Raw genomic sequence first — 20257 nt, 5'->3', positions numbered from 1 at the left:
GTTGTTATTTAAATTTATTAACTCTGTTTACTTGGGGGTTTTATGCTTGCTAACTCTGCCCTGTTGCAGTCTTTAGTGTCAGGGCTTGTTCCATGTGTGTTTATCCTTTGTATGGTGATATTTTTTTTCTCCCATGGCAATGTGCCAGAGCCATGGCTTCTTCTGTCCATTTCTTTTTCGCTGTGCCTTGACCTGCTCAGTAGCCATTAGCAGCTGGGATCATTACTTTCTCTTTATTTGTATCCCTTCCTTTTCTGGCCCTGTAGTTCCTGTTCTCTTGCAATTGTAGAGCTTTGTGGTGTTTTTTTTTCCTGCTTCAAGAAGTTGAGAGGTTTCTCCTTTCTTCCTATCTAATGTGTGGATTCCGTTTCTCATAAAATTTGCAGTTTTGCTGGGAAGTTAGAAAATATTGGTAGACTTCTGTTTTTCAGACTTAATACCTTTGAGGAAATTCACTCCAATGCAAAACTTGTTAATCTATCAACTTCTAAGTTTATAAGATGATCTAAGAGGTTGGGAGGTTTTCATAATAGTTAGGGGACTAACCACACAGTTACAAGATACAGTGCTTGATTCTCACTACAAGGGAAATTGCTAGGTTTAAAACAGCTTCCTAATAGAAACTAATGACAGACTGAGTTTTGGTCGGGGCTCACACCCCCATTAAAAAAAACAAACGAAACAAAAACAAAGAGAAGCCGAGCAACTCTAGGGGATCTTGGATCCGTAGCTCCTAGGGTCTCCTTCAGATCCCATGTCCCCTTGAATCTGATAGGTGCAGTCCCGTTATGTTTTCCACCAGTCTGCTAATAGTGTTGAATGCACACTGAAGGTATTGGGGATCTGGAGAGAGAGGGAGAAACCAGCCACAGACTCTCTCTCTCTCTATCTCTGTGCTCTTAAGGGAAATTGTACATTACTGTGTGTACTTGTTATTCTCCCAATGTGCATGGACATCACATATTAATTGCTTGGCAGTGGTGGGATATCCACATCAAATATTAATTGTTTGATTGTGGTGAGATAGCCACATCACATATTAATTGGCTTGTAGTGGTGTGGATATTGAATTTCTATAGCTTAGGTACAGTGATCACTGAAGGTGTTGTTGTACTCTAAATCAGCCATGCAGTGAACATCAGAGTTCAGATCACAACTGTTTTATTTCTTTTGTTAGCTTAGTTAGTCAGGGAGAGCAGGCAAGCATGTCAGCAGAGGAGTATGGCAAGGTGACAAGGAGCCAGTTGGTTGAGATGTGCCAGGCTAAAGGACTGGTGCATGGAAACCTGACTAAAGCAGACTTGAATGCAGCTTTAGACACAGCTGCATCCGAGAATAGCAACCAGGAGGATGATCAGTCTGTCTGTAGAGATCTACAACACTCAGAAAATGGACAGCTCAACCTTTCTATAGAGGACTTAAAAATCCATCTGGAGTTAAAGAGACTTGAGTTGGAGGCCAAGCATTTGGAAATAGAAGCAGCAGAGAGACTGAGGCGTCTAAAGACTGAGGAGAATGAGAAACTGCTACACCTGGAAGCTGAGGAGAAGGAGAGGCAGAGGCAACATGAAAAGGAGATGCTGACTCTTCATCAGCGTCATGGAGGTAATGGAAAAGGGAGTAACCGGACCCCGGAAACACAAAAGGTCAGTAAATTTCTTTCACAATTTACAGAAGGGGATAATTTTGGTAGTTTCATTCATATGTTTGAGAGGGTATGTAAACAGTGTGATGTTGACCAAGGGCTTTGGGTACAGTTCCTGACCCCCTTACTCCATGGTAAAGCTGTAAATGTTCTTTCCAAACTATCTGGTGTTGACCTTTTAAACTATAATGTTGTAAAGAATTGTTTGCTAGAATTTTTTAAGCTAACACCTGAAGCTTAAAGGTTTTGTGAGCATAGACGCAAGGCAGATGAAAGTGTCTGTGAATGTGTTGCTGAACTAAGCACTTATTTTCATAGGTGGTTGAGTGGATGTCAGGTCACCACTTTTGAAGGGTTAGCAGACCATTTGGTGAGGGAGCAAACCCTTAGCACTTTGCCTGAGGACATGAGGATCTAGTTAGCTGATAGACAATGCCTTACTGTAGATGAGTTGGGGAAAAGGGGAGACCTGTACCTAGCAAGCAGGGCATCACTGCACAGGAAAGGGACACCCAGTGCTGCCCATGGGTCTAAAGGAACCCATGATGGGCAGCCCAGGCTGCCCCAACAGAAAAAGCCAGTAGCGGGGGAAGTCAGTAATCCAGGTGCATGTCCAGGACCTAGGTTTAAATGTTTTGAATGCAACCAGTGGGGCCATGTAGCATACAGATGTCCACAGAGGCAAGGTGGAGAACAAAAGGTGAGAGAGCCAGTAAGTGGGAATGACAAAATTCCAGCAGTAGGTTGTCTTGAGAAAACAAAGGTACCAAACTACCATCCTGCAGATGTCTTGATAGGGAAGGATTTTGATAATGCAGTAAAAGGTGTTCATGCAGTTACACACAGTCAGGCTTGGAGGCAAGCATGTGGGTCTGATAGCCTGGGGAGACTCAGAAAGACTGCGCACTTGCAGCCAGGACTGGTGAGGTGGTTACTTCAGGGAGGGAGCTACCCTGTAGCAGTGAGACTGAAGGTGAGCCACAGCTGGTTGTTGGTACTGATGGTCCCTTGGACAGAGTGACTGCAAGGGCAGAGGTGAGTAGTAGTACCCAGGCTGACAGTGAGGCACCACTGTCAGTGGATACCAGACTTCCTGTGGAAGGGGAGCTGGGAAGGGTTACAAAGAGAGAGATGAGACAGGCTTAGTTCTCAGACCCTGCATTACAAGGCCTGAGGGAGGTAGCTAGTGAGGCATCTGATTCTCAAGGGAAGTGAGCTTCTGTATACTGGGACAAAGGGTTACTGTATAGAGAGTGGACCTCTGAGGGAGGGCTAAAAGGTGAGAGGATACAGCAGTTGGTAGTGCCTAGAGCCTACCATCTGGCATTTCTAGCCATAGCCCATAATATTCTCTTTGGAGGTCAAATGGGCATAAAACATACAAAGAGACGTATTATGCAGAACTTCTTTTGGCCTGAAATTTCCAGAGATGTAACATGGTACTGCAGGACCTGTGAGCAGTGCCAAAAGGTAGGCTAGGCAGGAGACAACGTGAAAGCTCCTTTGATGCCTTTGCCTGTGACTGAGGAGCCATTTCAGAGGGTAGCTATGGATATTGTGGAGCCTCTGAGTACCCCAAGTTCCGCAGGGAAAAAATATATCCTAGTGGTAGTAGAATATGCTACAAGATACCCTGAGGCTGTGGCTCTGTCTTCCATTGAGGCAGAAAAGGTGGCAAATGCTTTGTTAGAGATTTTCAGCAGGGTAGGTTTCCCAAAAGAAATACTGACTGACAAAGGTGCCAATTTCATGTCAGACCTGCTGGCTTGTCTGTGGAAGTACTATGGGGTGAAGAACTTAAAGACCACCCCCTAACATCCCCAGACTAATGGTCTTGTTGAGAGGTTAAACTCTACACTCAAGTCCATGCTGTGGGCATTTGCCGACCAGTTTAAGAGGGAGTGGGACAAATATTTGCCCCATCTGTTGTTTGCTTACAGAGAGGTTCCCCAGGAATCCACAGGGTTTTCACCATTTGAGCTGTTGTATAGGCATAGGGTGAGGGGCCCTCTAGATTTAATTTGGGATGAGTGGGAGGGTGAGTGTGAATCTCACAAGGGGTCTGTTGTGGCATATGTCCTAAACCTCAGGACAAGGCTCATGGAACTCATGGGCTTGGCCCAGGAGAACCTGGCAGAAGCCCAACACCAGAAAAAGGTCTGGTATGACAGGAATGCTCAAGCTAGAGAGTATGCTGTAGGGCATCAGGTAATGGTTCTCATTCCTGTCAAACATAACAAGCTGCAGGCAGCTTGGGAGGGACCCTACAAGATGATAAGGAAGGTCAGTGATGTTAACTACATGGTAGAACTGCTAGGCAGGAGGCAGGGGCATAAACTGTACCATGTTAACATGCTGAAACCTTACCATGCTAAGGAGGCCATTGTGCTGAGTCTTTGCAGTACAAGGCAGGAGGAGTCTGAGGGGGATCTATGGCTACAGGGAGCCAGCCAGGAAAATCCCAAATTACTGTGGTGGAGCTTAGGGTTGCAGGCATATGATGGGACAGTATGGCACTGTACTGGGGTCAGCAATGCTAAGGCAGCTGGAAACTCAAGACAGGGAATGGGGTAAGGTATTCCCAGATAGGCTCAACCCTCTCAAGCTATGTTTCTCAAGGGTCACTTGAAAAACTAGCTTGAGTTCTTGTGGGGGGAGAAATGTGATAAACTGAGAGGCTGCCAGCCCAGCTAGATAGAATTTTGTAAATAATTCTATGGCATTTGTAAATATTACTATGATCAACAGGCTTGTTTTACAAATGTAAGAAAACTGTGTTGTGTACTGAGCTTCAAAAATGTAACCATATTGCACCCTGCTGGAAAAGAGCAGAAATGTGTATATGGGCTATATGCCAATGCAAATGAAAGTTTTCATATTAGAAGTGGAATATACTGAGTTAACTTGCAAAACTCTTAAGAAAATAAGTTGATAAATAAAGAGTTTTACGATATGTTATAAAGTCAGTTTATCTCAAGCTAAGAGACAGGATGTGTAGGCTAGGAGTTTCTTTCTATTGTCTTAAGACAGAGATAATTACTGGGTTTAACATGTAAAGTGTTTTGTATTTCTCTGTCACTTCCTAGCAGCTGTACATGTGAAAGATAAGTATTTTTGACAGAGACATGTTAAATTCTGTTGGTATCTGTTTAGCCTGGGAACTAGATGCAAGTGTCAAATAGTGATGTCACCTAACTAACCCAGCAGTAATGTGTATTATTAATTTAAGAACTATCTCAGAGAGAAAGAGTGCATTTTGTATTTGTCTCTGGATCTAAACACATCCATTCAGCACTTGTATCTGCCTGGCTCTATAAGTAAGACATGTAGGGCATAGTATTTCTTAGAGATAGATAGGAATATAGCAAAATTAGTGTAGATGTTTTCTGTATTTATGTGAGACTCCTACTGTGTTATTTTAAAGTATTTCCTGTGAATCTGAACTCTACTGTCACTGTGTTGAGTTAATAAGTGTCATCTTGTGCTATTATTGTTTATTATTAAATATATTTAAACCTGTTAACTGTGGCTGTTTTGTGTAGAGATATTTAAGCTCTAAGAGTACCTGCATGTATTTTGTGATACTGTACAGGCCACTCTAGAATAGCCTTGGCCTTGGTCACACTTACCAGTTGGATAGCAGTAACATTACACAGTAGAACTGGACACCCTTTGATAAGGGCCTTTATAGTAGCTGATAGTAGTGGTTGGTAGCAGTCGGTACTACCTTATAGTCTGGGCAGAAGGGGGCATAGCTAGTGAACCTGCATCAGCCTTCCCCAGGAGTGTCTGTGTGTTTGTATATAAATCAAATCTCAAAGTGTGTGTGTGTCAGCTACTTGGGCAGGGACACAAAGCATTGGTTGGACAGAGAAGGTGCTGGAGGTTTTGGCTTGACCACTCGGCTGAGATGCGAACCCTATAACTGTGCCAGTGGGGACTCTTATTGGGGAGCTGGAGAAAAAGAGAGAAACCAGCCCCAGATTGACTGTGATCTCTGTGTGCTCTTAAGGGAAACTGTACTTTACTGTGTGTGTACTTGTTATCCTTCCAGTGTGCACATCCCTCACTGGTGTTAGTGGTGAGGATTGAGGCTCCTTGATTACTGGGTCAGTGCACGGGCATCACACTTTCCTTGGATCCTAAACCTAGGATTCAAAAATAGCAGGTTGCTTGGAGAGAGTGGAACTATTCTCGGATCTGGTGCCTTTGGATCCGAAACTATTCAGCAAATTCAGCTTCTTCAGATCATAGCCTTCCCTCAGATCCTCCGGTCCTGCTATTCTGGAGTTCAGTTTCATAAAAGAGCAATGTTTAGAGTTTGTCCATATTTTGTGTCCCTTGTTCTGTGTCCAGATTTCTTGAGCTCATGGATTGGGAGCCCAGTTGGCATGAAGATTAAGGCCTTGCCTCCGAGGCACAAAGTACAAGATTTAGTCCTGACCTCTGGTCCATCCCTGTTTGGACTTTGCATGTTTTCCTTATAGTATGGCACCTCAGATGGAAAATCTGTGCCCTAAGTTCTACAGACAAGAGATAGACACTGACTTTGTAACAGTACTTGAGTAGACTGGCATGCTCCTCATCTCCATATGTTTTAAACTTGCATGGAGTTTTGCACGGCTCCTCTCAGTCATGGCTTAATGAAGTTGTTCTCTAGGACTGGTTTCCCTTTCTGACAGTGTTGTATGAAAGGAGAGAAGGTTAGTACTCCCCTTGATAAGGTTAGAAGAGGCTCTAGTGGCCTTTACAACGCATATATGGTTAAGGCATTGCCACTTACTTCTTGGCATCTAACCATCATTTTTCATTAGTGCACAAGCATCTTATATCGGAAGTAACAGATGTAGCTTTTTCTTTCATATTTAGCATTCATAGCAAGTTACAGGTTCACCTGCTTACATCTCACCCTGCAATAAGATCCCCTTCACAGGTTTATTCTGCTTTCTTTTCATCAGATTGAGCCTGGCACACAAGGGTGTCAGAATGCAGTGTTCCTTGATCTGTGTTGTCCACACAGGAAACATCACCAAAGAGTCCATTCCCCGCCAGTGCTAGGATCCTAGATGGAAAGCTGCGCTCCTCTCCAAGAATCTTCAGATTGGCACATGGAGAGAGATCATCTGTTCCTACTCTACCCACCCCCCCCGTCTTTCTTCTTTTCCTTTTTTTTAGAGACCAATATTTGCTTTACTCTGAAATGTCCTTTTCTCTCTAAGAAATATTTCCAAGGGATTTTTCCCCTTGGAGTACTATGAATAAGAGAGCACATTTAAAACTTCTCTCATGGGGGTTAAGAAGGATTCTACATTTTTTTATTATAGCATTGCCTTCCTTTGTCCTTCTCTGGACCACAGCAGTCCTGTTAGATGACATGATAGTGACCTATGTTACTATGTAGGGATTAATGATCATTGCCTTTTTACCTTCCCTTTGCAGTTAATTCAGAACAATGAACACTTTTGAAATGGCAGTACTTCTCTCTGTGTACCCAATCTTGTCTGTTCTCGGAAGCTAAGCAGAGTCAAGTATGGTTAGTACCTGGATGGAAGACCATATGAGGATGCTTATTCACATGAGTTATCCTTAGATGCCCCCACACTGAAGTCATTTACTGCCACCATGCTTCTCTAGGCCCTATAAGGGTGTAGGGTGAAATTTCCATACTTTCCAAGCTCATATCTTTGGAGGATCTCAAAATGACTTCCAAACAGCTGATCCAGTTTTTACCCTTAGGAGACATGCATGCAAGTGATTGTGTGATACCAGAAATCACCCAGATCTCCCTTATCCATTATTGGTAAAGACTCATTAACTAATTTTTCTAATTCGCTCTTCTTTTCCTTTTTGAAAACTTTGAAGAGTCAGATTCCTCAGATAACGGAAGATGCCTTTTAACCAACTGGCTCTGGCTACTCTGTTATCAGATATGCTTGCACCATGCTACAATTCCTTGGTACCTTCTTAAGGCATTTTTGTTTAATACCCCATTGATGACTACTCCTGGTGTGGGACATCAGTGAAAGGCGCGCCCACCTATAACTAGCTAACAGAGGGACATACCCTTTATACCACCAGACTAGAACCCCCTCCCCCTTTTCCCCTCAATGTATTTTCCAGAAAACAGTTACATTATACTCCCAGAATAGGTGGTCTGCAGACTTGAGGTTCTAGGTACTCCCCTTTTGATAACCCTTCAAAGTTCTGACATCTTCCCCGGGCTGGGCATGCATCCAGAATGTCGAAGATCATGTTTCCTTCTGTCTGCATTCCTGGACTAACTTCATGAGCAATGCCTGCTGTGCCAACAAAAAAAAAAAAAAGAGAGAAAGATGGGTATCTTGTAACCATTTCTACATCTGTCTTGTCAGTATGTAAGGAGTGTAAGTTCTGGATGGTTTATGGATGTTCATCGTGTTACCCTGCTGCAGTCATCACACTTGGGTTATCCTGTCGTCAGGCGGTCCCGCAGTCGGCCGGAATTCCAAAGTCTTGGTCCGGCGTCGGTTGCTGTCGCCTCTTCCCTGACGTCAGTGCACCAGAGGTATATATAATGCAACCGACGCCATTTTCTTCAGTCTTTCTTGCCGTGCAGTGCCCGAAGCAGAAGCAGTTCGCAAGTGCTGGTCGGACGACTCCTGAGATTTTCTAATTCGAATTTCAGACCAAAGTCTTCTATAAAGCTAAGTACGAAACTTTTCTTGCCTCAGACCGATGTCAGAAAAAGTTAACAATTGTATTTCTTGTGAGAAGCAAATACCTCATAAGGATTTTCATTCTTATTGCATACCTTGTCTAAGCCCAGACCATGACGTCACTACTTGTCGGTGTTGTGCTAGGTTTAATAAGCGTACTAATAAAAGACTCTTTGATTTCGCACGACACTACTTCGGTAGGAAATTTAACTACACCATGCTGTCGGAGCAACCGACTACCGGCGTGCACAAAAAACACAAGGATAAGGACAGACAGCCCAGGCCTAAGCCAGATTCGGAGGCCTCGGCTGAGCCGGTCTCCGGTTCTCCGGTCCTCAGTGAGGCTCCGATGCAGCCCCTGACTACCGCAGATCTGGAACCCGAGACCGCTACGGAATTTTTGGCGGAATGCACCAGGCCAATGCAGCCATTTAGTTCAGGCCCTTCTGACGACTTTGCTACAAAGGACGTCGGTGTTACAGAAACGCCATTGGTTTCTGAAGGTGTTTTCAGACCGACGACCCTCACGATTAAAATGTTTTCTAAGATGAAGACTCCTACTAAATCTAAAAGGACTGCACTTCAGTCTCCTGTTCAAGGCCCTATGCCTAAGAAACAGATGCTCAAAATGGCTGAAGATTTGATTTCTTTAATCAGGGGTTCCCAGCCCCCTCCTGACAAAAGGCCTAGACAAGAGGAAGATTATGCATCCTCTGAACAAGTGTCCATTTCTTCAGACTCCTCTGAGGACCAAGATTACTCCTTCTCTCCTTATGAAGATTCTGATGCTGAGGACTCTATTCCCTCAGCTTCTCCTCCTGAAGACTACTCCTTTGGGGAAACTTTACACACTATGAGGGAACATTTTCACTGGGAAGGTCAGGACTACTCTGACTCGAAGAAAAGGCTCAGAGAGTTTCTTTTACTCCCCCAACACAGACCACTTGCCATCCCACCAGTTTTGGACATTGTGGATGATGTTTATTTAGAATCCAGTTTCAACCCAGACTCTCTACCTCCTGCTATGGCTAAGCCTGACAGATACTATAGAGTGCCTGATTCCTGCAAATTTCTTTACAAAAGCCCTGTAGCTGATCCAGAGACTATCTCCCAGGGTCCCGAGGGGGCCAAGGCTTCTATGGCTAAAAACCCAGTACCTTCTGAGAGGGATTCCAGAGCACTAGACAGGTGGGGGAAAAAGGTTTACACCTCAGCCACACTAGGTATGAGGGCACTGAATTGCCAATTTCACATGCTTAAGTATCAGCAATTTCTAATCTCTCAGTTAAAGCAAAGAATAACCACTATCCCTCAACAATCTGAATTGAAAGAAGTACAGGATCTGTTGCACACCACTGAGCAGGTGAGCAAACATACCTTACAATGTGGGTTTGATTCTCTGGAGGCCTCCTGCAGAGCAGCTGTCACTGGGTCTGTTATACTTAGGCATGCTTGGTTAAAGGAACAAACTCTGCCTGATCATGTTAAAGCAAAACTAGTAGATGCTCCCTTACAGCAGGATGTTCTTTTTGGAGTTAAAGCAGAAGAAGTTTTAAAGAAAATGGACGCTAAGGCAAAATCTGTGCAGACAGTCAAAGATTTTCTACAGGTACAACCCCCTCGCTTCAGCAGAAACTGGCCAACAAAAAATTGGTCCTTTCCAGCTTCTGACAGACCACAGAGGAGTAAATACAGATGCCCAAGGGGCAGAGGACAACCAGAAGCCCAGTATAAACCTCTCCAATGGGGCACTACAACACAGAAAGGAGGAGAAGACAGGTCCCAATCCACCAGAAGGCAAACTCAATGACTTCCACCTCATCTGGCCAAGCAATACTCTCTTGGCAGCCCCCTTGGGGGGAAAGCTAGCACTTTTTGCAGACAACTGGCACATTGTCACAAAGGACAAATGGGTCCTAGACATAATTTTACGAGGATACAGATTCCACTTTCACACCTTGCCAATGAAAAGAGGAATGCCAAACCTGCCACAAAATCAATGGACAGAGGCACAAAAGCAAATTACAGCTCTCATGGACATGAGAGCCATTCAACTGGTACCTACTCGAGAGCAAGGCCAAGGATTTTACTCAAGACTCTTTCTAGTGCCCAGAATGGACAATGCCTGGAGACCAATTCTGGACCTTTCAATTCTAAACACTTACTTGCAAGTACCCAAATTCAAGATGCTAACACTACAGCAGCTACTTCCCATGTTGGGCAAGGAAGCATGGCTAGTAACGTTGGACGTCAAGGAGGCATACCTGCATGTCCCTATCAGACAAAGTTGCAGAAGATACCTCCATTTCATTGCAGGTTCAACCCATTACCAATTCTCTGCACTGCCCTTTGGCTTATCTACTGCGCCCAGAGTCTTCAGAAAATGCCTGGCACCAGTAATTGCATACTGCAAACAAAGAGGAATTCAAATATATCCATACCTGGACGACTGTCTCATCCAAGCAGAAAGCAAAGATATTCTCTTACATCATCTGGCCTTTGTAAATCATCTACTAAACTGCCTGGGTTACACAGTAAACAAAAAGAAGTCAAAACTAGTACCCTCACAAAAAATGACATTCCTGGATGCCAGCTTGAATACAACGGCCCAGAAGGCTTATCTTACGCCAGGCAAGCAACTACAACTGACTCAATATTTCAAGACAATGGCAACAAAGACCCAGTTAACTGCAAGAAAAATTCTGCAGGCCTTGGGCTTCATGACATCTTGCATACTAATAATACCATTTGCAAAGCTGCATATAAGGAAATTACAGTGGTACCTAAAAAGCGTATGGTCTCAACACAGCCACAGCTTGGACACAATGATATCTCTCATTCCCTGCCTACAACAGGAATTTCTATGGTGGTCACAGGCATGTCACCTCAACAAAGGTCAGCCTTTCACCTTTCCCCCAGCCAGGCAAACTGTCACAACAGATGCTTCAGATTATGCCTGGGAGGCACACATGGCAGGGCAATGCGTTCAAGGTCTATGGACTGTAGATCAAAGAAATCTGCACATAAATCAAAAAGAGATGCTAGCTGTACAGAAAGCTCTGACAGCCTTCAAGGATGTATTACATCCAGGACAACTGGCAATACAGATGGACAACACCACAGTAATGTGGTACATAAACAAACAAGGGGTACACATTCCTACCCTCTATGCAGGCAAGCAATGATCTTATGGAACACAGCTCTGGCTTTCCAAGTTCAGTTACAAGCTCAATTCCTGCCAGGACAGAACACATTGGCAGGCGACCTCAGCAGAAACATCAAGGATCCCCACGAATGGAAACTAGATCCACAAATATTTGCAATGATAACTCAAAAATGGGGCCTTCCACACATAGACTTGTTTGCCAGTCCTCAAAATGATCAACTAACAAAATTTTGTACAAGGACATTTCACCATCAAGCTTTGAAAGTGGACGCACTCTCTTTCAGTTGGAAAAACCTGACAGTATATGCGTTCCCTCCATTGCCTCTCCTCATAAAGGTTCTTCTGAAAGTCAAAAAGGAGAGACCACGAGTGATTCTCATAGCCCCAGACTGGCCATGCCAGCACTGGTACCCACTATTGAGAAATATGGCCCACAGCCCACCATGGATATTGCCTCAAATCCCCCATTTGCTCACACAACAAAACAATCAGATTCTACACAGCCAGCTCAAAACTTTAAATCTGGCTGCATGGCAAATCTACTAAACATCCAGTCAGCTCCTCTTTCCCAAGCAGTTCTGGATGTTATTCTGGAAGCCAGGAGACCAAGCACCAGGAAGGCTTATTCGGACAAATGGAAAAGGTTTTGTGCCTGGAACCAAGCTAAAGGCCAAGACACAATTCAGCCTCACATGCCTCACATTCTACAGTATTTAGCTGAGATGTTGCACAAAGGACTTTCTTTTTCCTCCATTAAAATCCATGCTTCAGCTATTTCAGCTCACTACAACACGGATCCACCTTTATTTTCACATCCTCTTCTAAGGCAGTTCCTCAGAGGGGCAAAAAACATTAGACCACCCAGGAGAGCTCCTACACCAACATGGGACCTCAATTTTGTTCTGGAAAAACTAACACTACCTCCCTTTGAACCAGCTTTCTCTGCAGATCTTCACTTCCTATCATGGAAGACTGCCCTGCTGTTAGCAATAACTTCAGCTAGAATAGTCTCAGAGCTGCAGGCACTAATGGCAGTGGAACCTTTCCTCTTTTTTTCATCAAGACAGAGTTTCTCTACGAACTAATCCTTCCTTTATGCCTAAGGTGGTTTCCAGTGTGGCTTTAAATCAAATTATCCACTTACCCACCTTCTTCTCAAATCCGCAGAACAAAGGTGAGAGACTCCTGCATTCCTTGGACATTCACAGGCAACTTCGTTACTACTTGGACAAAACTAAGGCTTTCAGAAAATCTGACCAGCTCTTTGTATCCTATGCTACAGCTTCTCAAGGAAAGGCTATATCAAAACAAACCATTTCTAAATGGATAGGTCATTGCATACGTTTCTGCTATACCCATCATGGGAAACCAGTCCCTGCTACCATTAGGTCCCACTCTACCAGGGCAACAGCTACTTCTACAGCCTTTCTCAGGGGGGTTCCAAATAAGGAGATTTTAGAAGCTGCAACTTGGAGTTCAGTGCACACCTTTACCAAACACTATCACTTACCTCTTTACTCTAAGACCAGGGCGGGCTTCGCCACTGCAGTTCTGCAGGGCCTTATAGCCTCCACTAACCCTCTCTGATACCTCCCCCCTTCCTTAGCTTTGGGATTCAAGCCAAGTGTGATGACTGCAGCAGGGTAACATGATAAACATAGTACAGTTTTGTACCTACCATAAATGTAGATGTTCGAGTGTTCACCTTGCTGCAGTCCAGGTTACCCTCCCTCCATCCCCTCTGATCTACTGGCTAAATCTCTTCAATACCTTACTGATGTATTTACTTATAGCTGAAGGGACATCTGGGGCAAGAAAAACTGAAGAAAATGGCATCGGTTGCATTATATATACCCCTGGCGCACTGACGTCAGGGAAGAGGCGACAGCAACCGACACCGGACCAAGACTTTGGAATTCTGGCTGACTGCGGGACCGCCTGACGACAGGATAACCCAAGTGTGATGACTGCAGCAGGGTGAACACTCGAACATCTACATTTTATGGTAGGTACAAAACTGTACTTTCAGTCCACTCTGATTTTTCTGCACTAAGTCTAATGAGTGTACTCTATTTGCCTTCAGAATGTACAATACCATCATAATACAGATAGGTGTTCTGGAGTCATCTGTTCTTCCCACTGAGAGCTAGTCACTACTCTTTCAGTCTCCATCCTTTACTCTCACTGCAGTCTTCAAGGATTTTTTCCTAATGCTGGGTGGTCGGGACAGCATATAAACACAATTGAGTACTACTACTCATGTTCATCCCTTCTTGATATGCCAGAGGTAGAATCTTCTGTTTTTCATATGTCACATTAAATGAAACTGTTGCTGTTAACCTTTGAATCAACATCAGTTTGTTCACTGTCACTAACTCTTCTAGTTACAATCCTTCAGGCTTGCTAATGTTGCTTTTTTTTGCTGGACCCTTTCAGAGGACTTTTTTCTTCAGCTAACCACTCTCTCTCTCTCTCTCTATCTTTTCTCCTTACCTGATACAGTTTTCTTGGATGCTCCCTTACCGTGGTGGGAGTACATATTGAGTTAGAAGATGTTCCAACCACATGGGGGTCTATATTAAAAGACTGAAGAGGTGTTTCATCGAACACCTCATGGTTGACACATAAAGAGCGAATGCACTAAAGAGCAGATGCTCAAAACAGTGATTTCTTTCCCTGGGAAAGAAACCGCTTGGCCATCCCCATGTGTTTGCCCATTTCCTCACTGTAGTGCAATCTCGGAGTTGGTATGTTTAGTTAGGGGGAGGTGGATGGTGTGGGGGGGTGAAGCCCCCCATGTTGTTATGTTTGAAAGTGTGTGTGTGTTTGTGCTAGCAATTTCTTTCCCAGGGAAAGAAATTGCTGTTTTGAGCATACACGCTTTGATGTGTTTGCTCTTTGTGTTGACCAAGAGGTGTTTGATGAAACACCTCTTCTGTCTTTTAATATAGACCCCCACGTGGTCCCCCCTCGGAGACCAAAATCTCTTGTTATGGCCCCAGAAATGAGAATGGTTATTCTAATGCTGTCAGACTTCAGGAAAGCCTTTTCTTGGCCATTTCACCTTCTTCTATTGTCCTTAACTTTCCGCATAAAGACAGTATGTTCAAGACCTCTATCTTTTTGCATATCCTGACACTGTAAGGTACACTTCTTATCTCTCTATCCTTTCTGGCCTTGTCTGACACATCTGCCAGGAATTCTAGAGTTCAGTCTGGATCTCCTACCTCACTCTGTGGAGATCAAGTACCTTTTACTCCGTATGTTCAAATTAACCTCATGATTCTCAAATTCCTATGGTACTACTATGGTCCAGTCTTTGCTCCTCTTGGTTATGAAGTTATTAGCTTCTCATAAGTTTTTCCAGTAAGAAAGGCTATAGAAACAAACATTACCCACACGGGCCTCTGTTCAGAACACCAGCCTTTCCTTCTTACCAATCTTCAAAGGAAGGAGCTGAGTTTTTCTCTACTAATAACTTCAGTTCACAAATATAGTTAACCTTTGGAGAGGAATCTTGCTGCTTATACCTTCCATCATTCGTACTTCTCTGTCTTTTTTTAGAGTCTGTACAGAAACCCTTTGTTGGGCGAGCTATTGTCATGGTTACTAATGATGGCTATCTCATGTTACGCCTACTTGATTTTCATATACATATATATATATATATATATATATATATATATATAACTTGTTTGTGCTTCATGAAACAAAAATACAGGAGGTTTGACCAGTTGTTTAATTTCTTTCTCTCTAACCACTTAGGTTGAGTAATCTCCAGAATTACTCTGCCCAAATGGATTACTAACTGTATTTTTCATTGTTTGAGTCCCAAAATGGTGTGGTATCCCATCATCTTCCCACAGCCATTCTTTCAGTTTTGTGGCTTCTGCATCTATTTTTCTCCTAGATCTTTTATCCATGTCATTGGTGCCACAGTCACTTGGTCAAAGATTTTAACCTTTGTGACACATTACAAGTTGGGCATTGTCTCCAGAAGCAGAGCTTCCTCTGGTTCAACAGTGCTTTGGCATATCTTTCCTTAAGACCTCCCAAGAGATGCATTGTTGGGGATTCTGACCCATCATTGATGAAGAATGAAAAGGACAACATCAGGTAGAAAAGTTATGCACTTACCATAATGCTAGCTCTGTGTTGTCCATTTTCATTCTTCCTCACCTTCCCTCCCAGCCATCCCCGCCTGGCCTTGTCATTCCCACAGCGATATAAGATCATATAGGAACCTTCAAGTTTTATGGTTTGAAAATTAACATTTCTTCATCTGTTCTGTCTTTAATAATCAGTAGGTAGAAAACAGCAAACTCGATCTGAGGACTGTAGTGCATTATTGGAACAGGGAGGAGCTCAAAATTAGGATCCAAAGTCTTGAAAAAGTAGCCAAGCTGGATCTGAGGATGGATGCTAGACCCATCATGAGGAAGAATGAAAACGGACAACATAGATCTAACGTTATTGTAAGTACATAACTTTTCTTTATCAAAATTTTCCTTAGTGCTTGTCTGCAATGTGTCTTACATTGTACCTGTTTCTTGGAAAATTAAATGCAGATCTTTTTAACAGCTCATCACACCTGTATATTACAGGGCAAATATATGGTTGGCAGTCACCAAAGTGGAATCAGTCAGAAGCATGCATGTTAATACATACTACTAGAAGAGAAAGAGCTTCATTCTCCACTACTGCCCCTACCTGAAGTGCTTTCTTTGCAAAATATTTTTATCCTTCACACACTGTAATAGGTTTTCAATGAAGGTTCTGGTTTCTTCCCCATCACAGAGACATGCTGTTTGGCAAGTTGATAATCCTTCAAGCTGCCCATGGGTGTGGGTACAGTGTATATGTATTGTTTGTGTGTGTGTGTGTGTGTGTGTGTGTGTGTGTGTGTGTGTGTGTGTGTGTGTGTGTGTGTGTGTGTGTGTGTGTGTGTGTTTGTGGACATACAACGAAACCTAGTACCGAGAAAGAGTAGTTTTCCAGCCTTAAAGGTAGTAAACACTTTCCATAAGGAAGAATAAACCAAGAAAAAAGAAAAACTAGATGTTAAGTTGTCTATCTCACCTTCATTCTTGCTGGCTGGGATCGGAGCCAATCCTCGGCTCTGACTCAGCCATCTTCTATAGCTCGAGAGCTGTTTACTGGCTCGAGGCTACCCCTTATCCCATGATGCCTAGCACTAGCTACCCAGATCTCGTTTGCCGCTTCAGCTGCGAGGTGTCGTTTTTCTGGCTTAGGCTTGTATCGACTTTCTTATAGAACTTTTTTTCTGAGAAGTAGTCTTTTTTTCTTAGTGTGTATTGTTAACTTTTAGTTTTATACTTGTTGTAGTAGTTAAGTGTATTTCTGTAGTTCCTTCCCTCCCCCTTAGAACTCATTTTAATTAGAGAGTTCTCCCCCTCCCCCTCCTTATCCTTTTCTTGTCAGGTTAGCCATTTAGGTTAGAGGCTTTCCTTATACCTTCTTGTTAGGCCAGCCGTTTGAGTTAGAGGCTACCTAAAAAAAAAAAAATAAAAAAAGGAAAAAAAAAAAAAACTTTAGTCTGTATTATACTGTGCTGTCTGTGTTTTTTCTGTAGACTGTATATTGATTATTAGCTATTGTTGTCTTTTTGGTTTCAGGATGTCTAAAGAATCCAAGGTGTCTGGGTTCAAGAAGTGTGACTCATGCTGTCAGAAAATGTCTCTGATAGATGGGCACACTTCTTGCGTCTATTGCTTAGGCGCTGTGCACCTGCAGGACTCTTGTTCTATCTGCCATGCATTTAGTCCAAGAGTTCTGCAGGAGCATAAGAATAAGCTTATTCTTAGGGGTCTTTTGAAGCCCCAGGATTCACCGGCCAAGACTCAGCCTGTGAAATCCCCAAAATCTTCCAAATCGTCGTCTCCAAGTGCGGAGCCGTCTTTGGTTCAGACTCTACCTGCTACTTTGTTTCCGGCCGGAACCGATAAGACTATCTCCCCATCGGATCCATCAGAAACTTCGGAGCCATTGCAGAGCCACAAGAGGCTGAGGTCCCCCTCTCTGGAATTGATTCATTCGGCTCATCGGTCTCCCCTGCTTCAGAGCGAGCACAGTCACAGATCTTCTCACTCCTCTCGATCCTCTATGCTCTCGGATCACGACGTGGAGAGAGTGGTCAGTAGGTTGCTTAAGTCGCAGGCACTTGCCAAGATGTTGTCCAGCCCTCCTCAGCAGGTGTCTGCTCCGTCCACTTCTATCGATGTTCCTCCCCCGACTCCATTGAGCTCGGAGCTGGAGTTCGTTGGGGTTCGAGTAGTGGAACCGTCATCTCCGATAACTCTTTCTCCTTCGGTTCCATCATCGGCTACGATTCCCTCGATGGTGCCATCCGTCGAGGGATCTGGGCGCTGGGGCTCCCTTGTCGGCTCCGAGGGGATGAGCGGCATTGGAACCTTGTCCGACCCCATTCTGCCTCTCAGAGCTTCGGCGCAGGTAACCTCAGCTCCTACATCGGCCTCGGAGCCGTCTCCCTCGGTGCGGAGAAGGATTCTGATTTCCTCGGAACCAGAGCCTTCTCCGCATCATGGCAGGGACGCCTTCGATGTCTTGAGGAGTGTGCTGGCCACTGAGTCAGCTCCACTATCGGCCCCATCGGCTCCGTCCCCTGTAGTGCCTGTGCCAACCTCTGCTCCTCGTCCAGACCCCAAGTGTGGGGAACCGGCACTCCAGGGCACCCCATTGGGTGTTTCCTCTTCTTCTGAGGCTTCCCCTGATCATTCAGAGGAGCCCCCTCGTATGAAGAAGTGCAAGAGGAAGCACATTGACTCCCCTGAGTCTATCACTTCTGATACAGACTCGGAAGGGTCCCCGAGATCCCCCTCTGAAGATGTTTCCTTTTCAGACATCCTTGTAATGCTTAAGTAGAGGGGGAACTGGAATCGCCTAGCCCCTACCGAGGATGAGTCTGTATTCCTGGATGCATTTGGTTCCCGACCTTCCACCTCCTGGGTTTCTCCACCTTTTGATCCACTTATGTCTGTGGTGGCTCAAAAGGCTTGGTCAGCCTCAGATAGTGTAACCAACCCCGAGGAGACCTGGAAAGTTTATCACTGCACCCCATGATAAGCAGTTCCTTATCAAAGGTGTTCCTGTGGATGCCATGGTGGTAGCAGCAGCCACAAAAAAGGAGTTAGCGGAAACTTCTTCATCTGTCCATCTCCTAACAAGGAGTCTAGGACCATGGACAGATATGGGAAGCGAATGTTTGCTTCTGCGACCTTTTCTATGAGGTCACTGAACTACTTATGACATTTTACCCGGCTTCAGAGGGATCTCCTTAAAGAGCTTGGAGATACCCTTCAAGATCCATCAGCTGAGGGGGCTCAAGCTAAAGTGGCTTCCCAGCAGGGGTGGCCCATGCTATTGGACTGCCAGACTGCAGCCCCCTCAACTGTAAAATAAAGAAAAAATAAAGAAATAAAAATAAAAAAAAAAAAATTAAAAATTTGCGGACTTTCACGCATGAGCACTAGTCCTGCTGCTGAGACAGTCTGGAGCATGTGCAGATTGTCTCAGCAGCAGTCCTGACTGGGAAACATGAAGAACGGAGCTCCCAGAAGTCTATGCAGTTTTAAACTGCATAGACTGTCCTGGAACTTGCTGGAAAAACGCATCGGGGTCGGACTGCAATGTCAGCAGTCTGGAATCTTCTGCAGTCTCATCGTCGGGGTTTTCATAGCTTACTCAGACAGGGATTTTGATTTATACTGGTTTGTTTGATACAAGGAAAGATCTACTACAGGTAAGTGTGTGTACAGGGATTTGGATACAGGTAAGTGTGTGTACAGGGATTTGGATACAGGTAAGTGTGTGTGTGTACAGGGATTTGGATACAGGTGTGTGTGTGTGTGTGTGTGTGTGTGTGTGTGTGTGTGTGTGTGTGTGTGTGTACAGGGATTTGGATACAGGTGTGTGTGTGTGTGTGTGTGTGTGTGTGTGTGTGTGTGTGTGTGTGTGTGTGTGTGTGTGTGTGTACAGGGATTTGGATACAGGTGTGTGTGTGTGTGTGTGTGTGTGTGTACAGGGATTTGGATACAGGTGTGTGTGTGTGTGTGTGTGTGTGTGTACAGGGATTTGGATACAGGTGTGTGTGTGTGTGAACAGGGATTTGGATACAGGTGTGTGTGTGTGTGTGTGTGTGTACAGGGATTTGGATACAGGTGTGTGTGTGTGTGTACAGGGATTTGGATACAGGTGTGTGTGTGTGTGTACAGGGATTTGGATACAGGTGTGTGTGTGTGTGTGTGTGTGTGTGTGTGTGTGTGTGTGTGTGTGTGTGTGTGTGTGTGTGTGTGTGTGTGTGTGTGTGTGTGTGTGTGTGTGTGAAAATGCCCAGGTGCAATATACTGGTAGTTAGACTCATGGTGATGTAGTAGGGAATACCTCAGGCTTGAACCCAGTACCTTGTATGCAGGTGGTAAAGACCTGAATTCCCTACCCACCACCATTTGTAAAAAAATTGCAGATTTTTGCCTCATATTTGATCTGATCTGTTCCTCATAATATCTGTGGTTTGTAAATGTTGCAATGCTTGATATTTGATGGTGCAGTGGTAGCACTGTTGCCTCACAGCTGCAGGTTCTCAGGTTTGATTCTTGACTGGGGTGCTGTCTTTGTGGGGTCTATATCTTCTCCTTGTGTTTGTGTGGGCTTGCTTTTGTGTCCTCCCATGTTACAAAGACATGTCTGCATTATTTCTTCCTGGGCCTCTGC

General features: G+C 44.3%; 1 non-coding gene across 1 annotated transcript; it reads left to right on the top strand.

The window, feature by feature from the left end:
- The first annotated feature begins 6326 nt into the window (after positions 1 to 6326).
- Positions 6327 to 6454, top strand: LOC122799039. The gene has a single exon (XR_006364414.1). It is a non-coding gene; the product is annotated as a U6atac minor spliceosomal RNA (small nuclear RNA).
- Positions 6455 to 20257: the final 13803 nt, after the last annotated feature.

This window comes from Protopterus annectens, chromosome 3.part1 (genome assembly GCF_019279795.1).
Source record: "Protopterus annectens isolate FY-2018-M chromosome 3.part1, PAN1.0, whole genome shotgun sequence".
NCBI lineage: Eukaryota > Metazoa > Chordata > Ceratodontiformes > Protopteridae > Protopterus > Protopterus annectens.
Note: the sequence above shows the minus strand (reverse complement) of the source record. Positions and strands in the feature narration are given on the sequence as shown.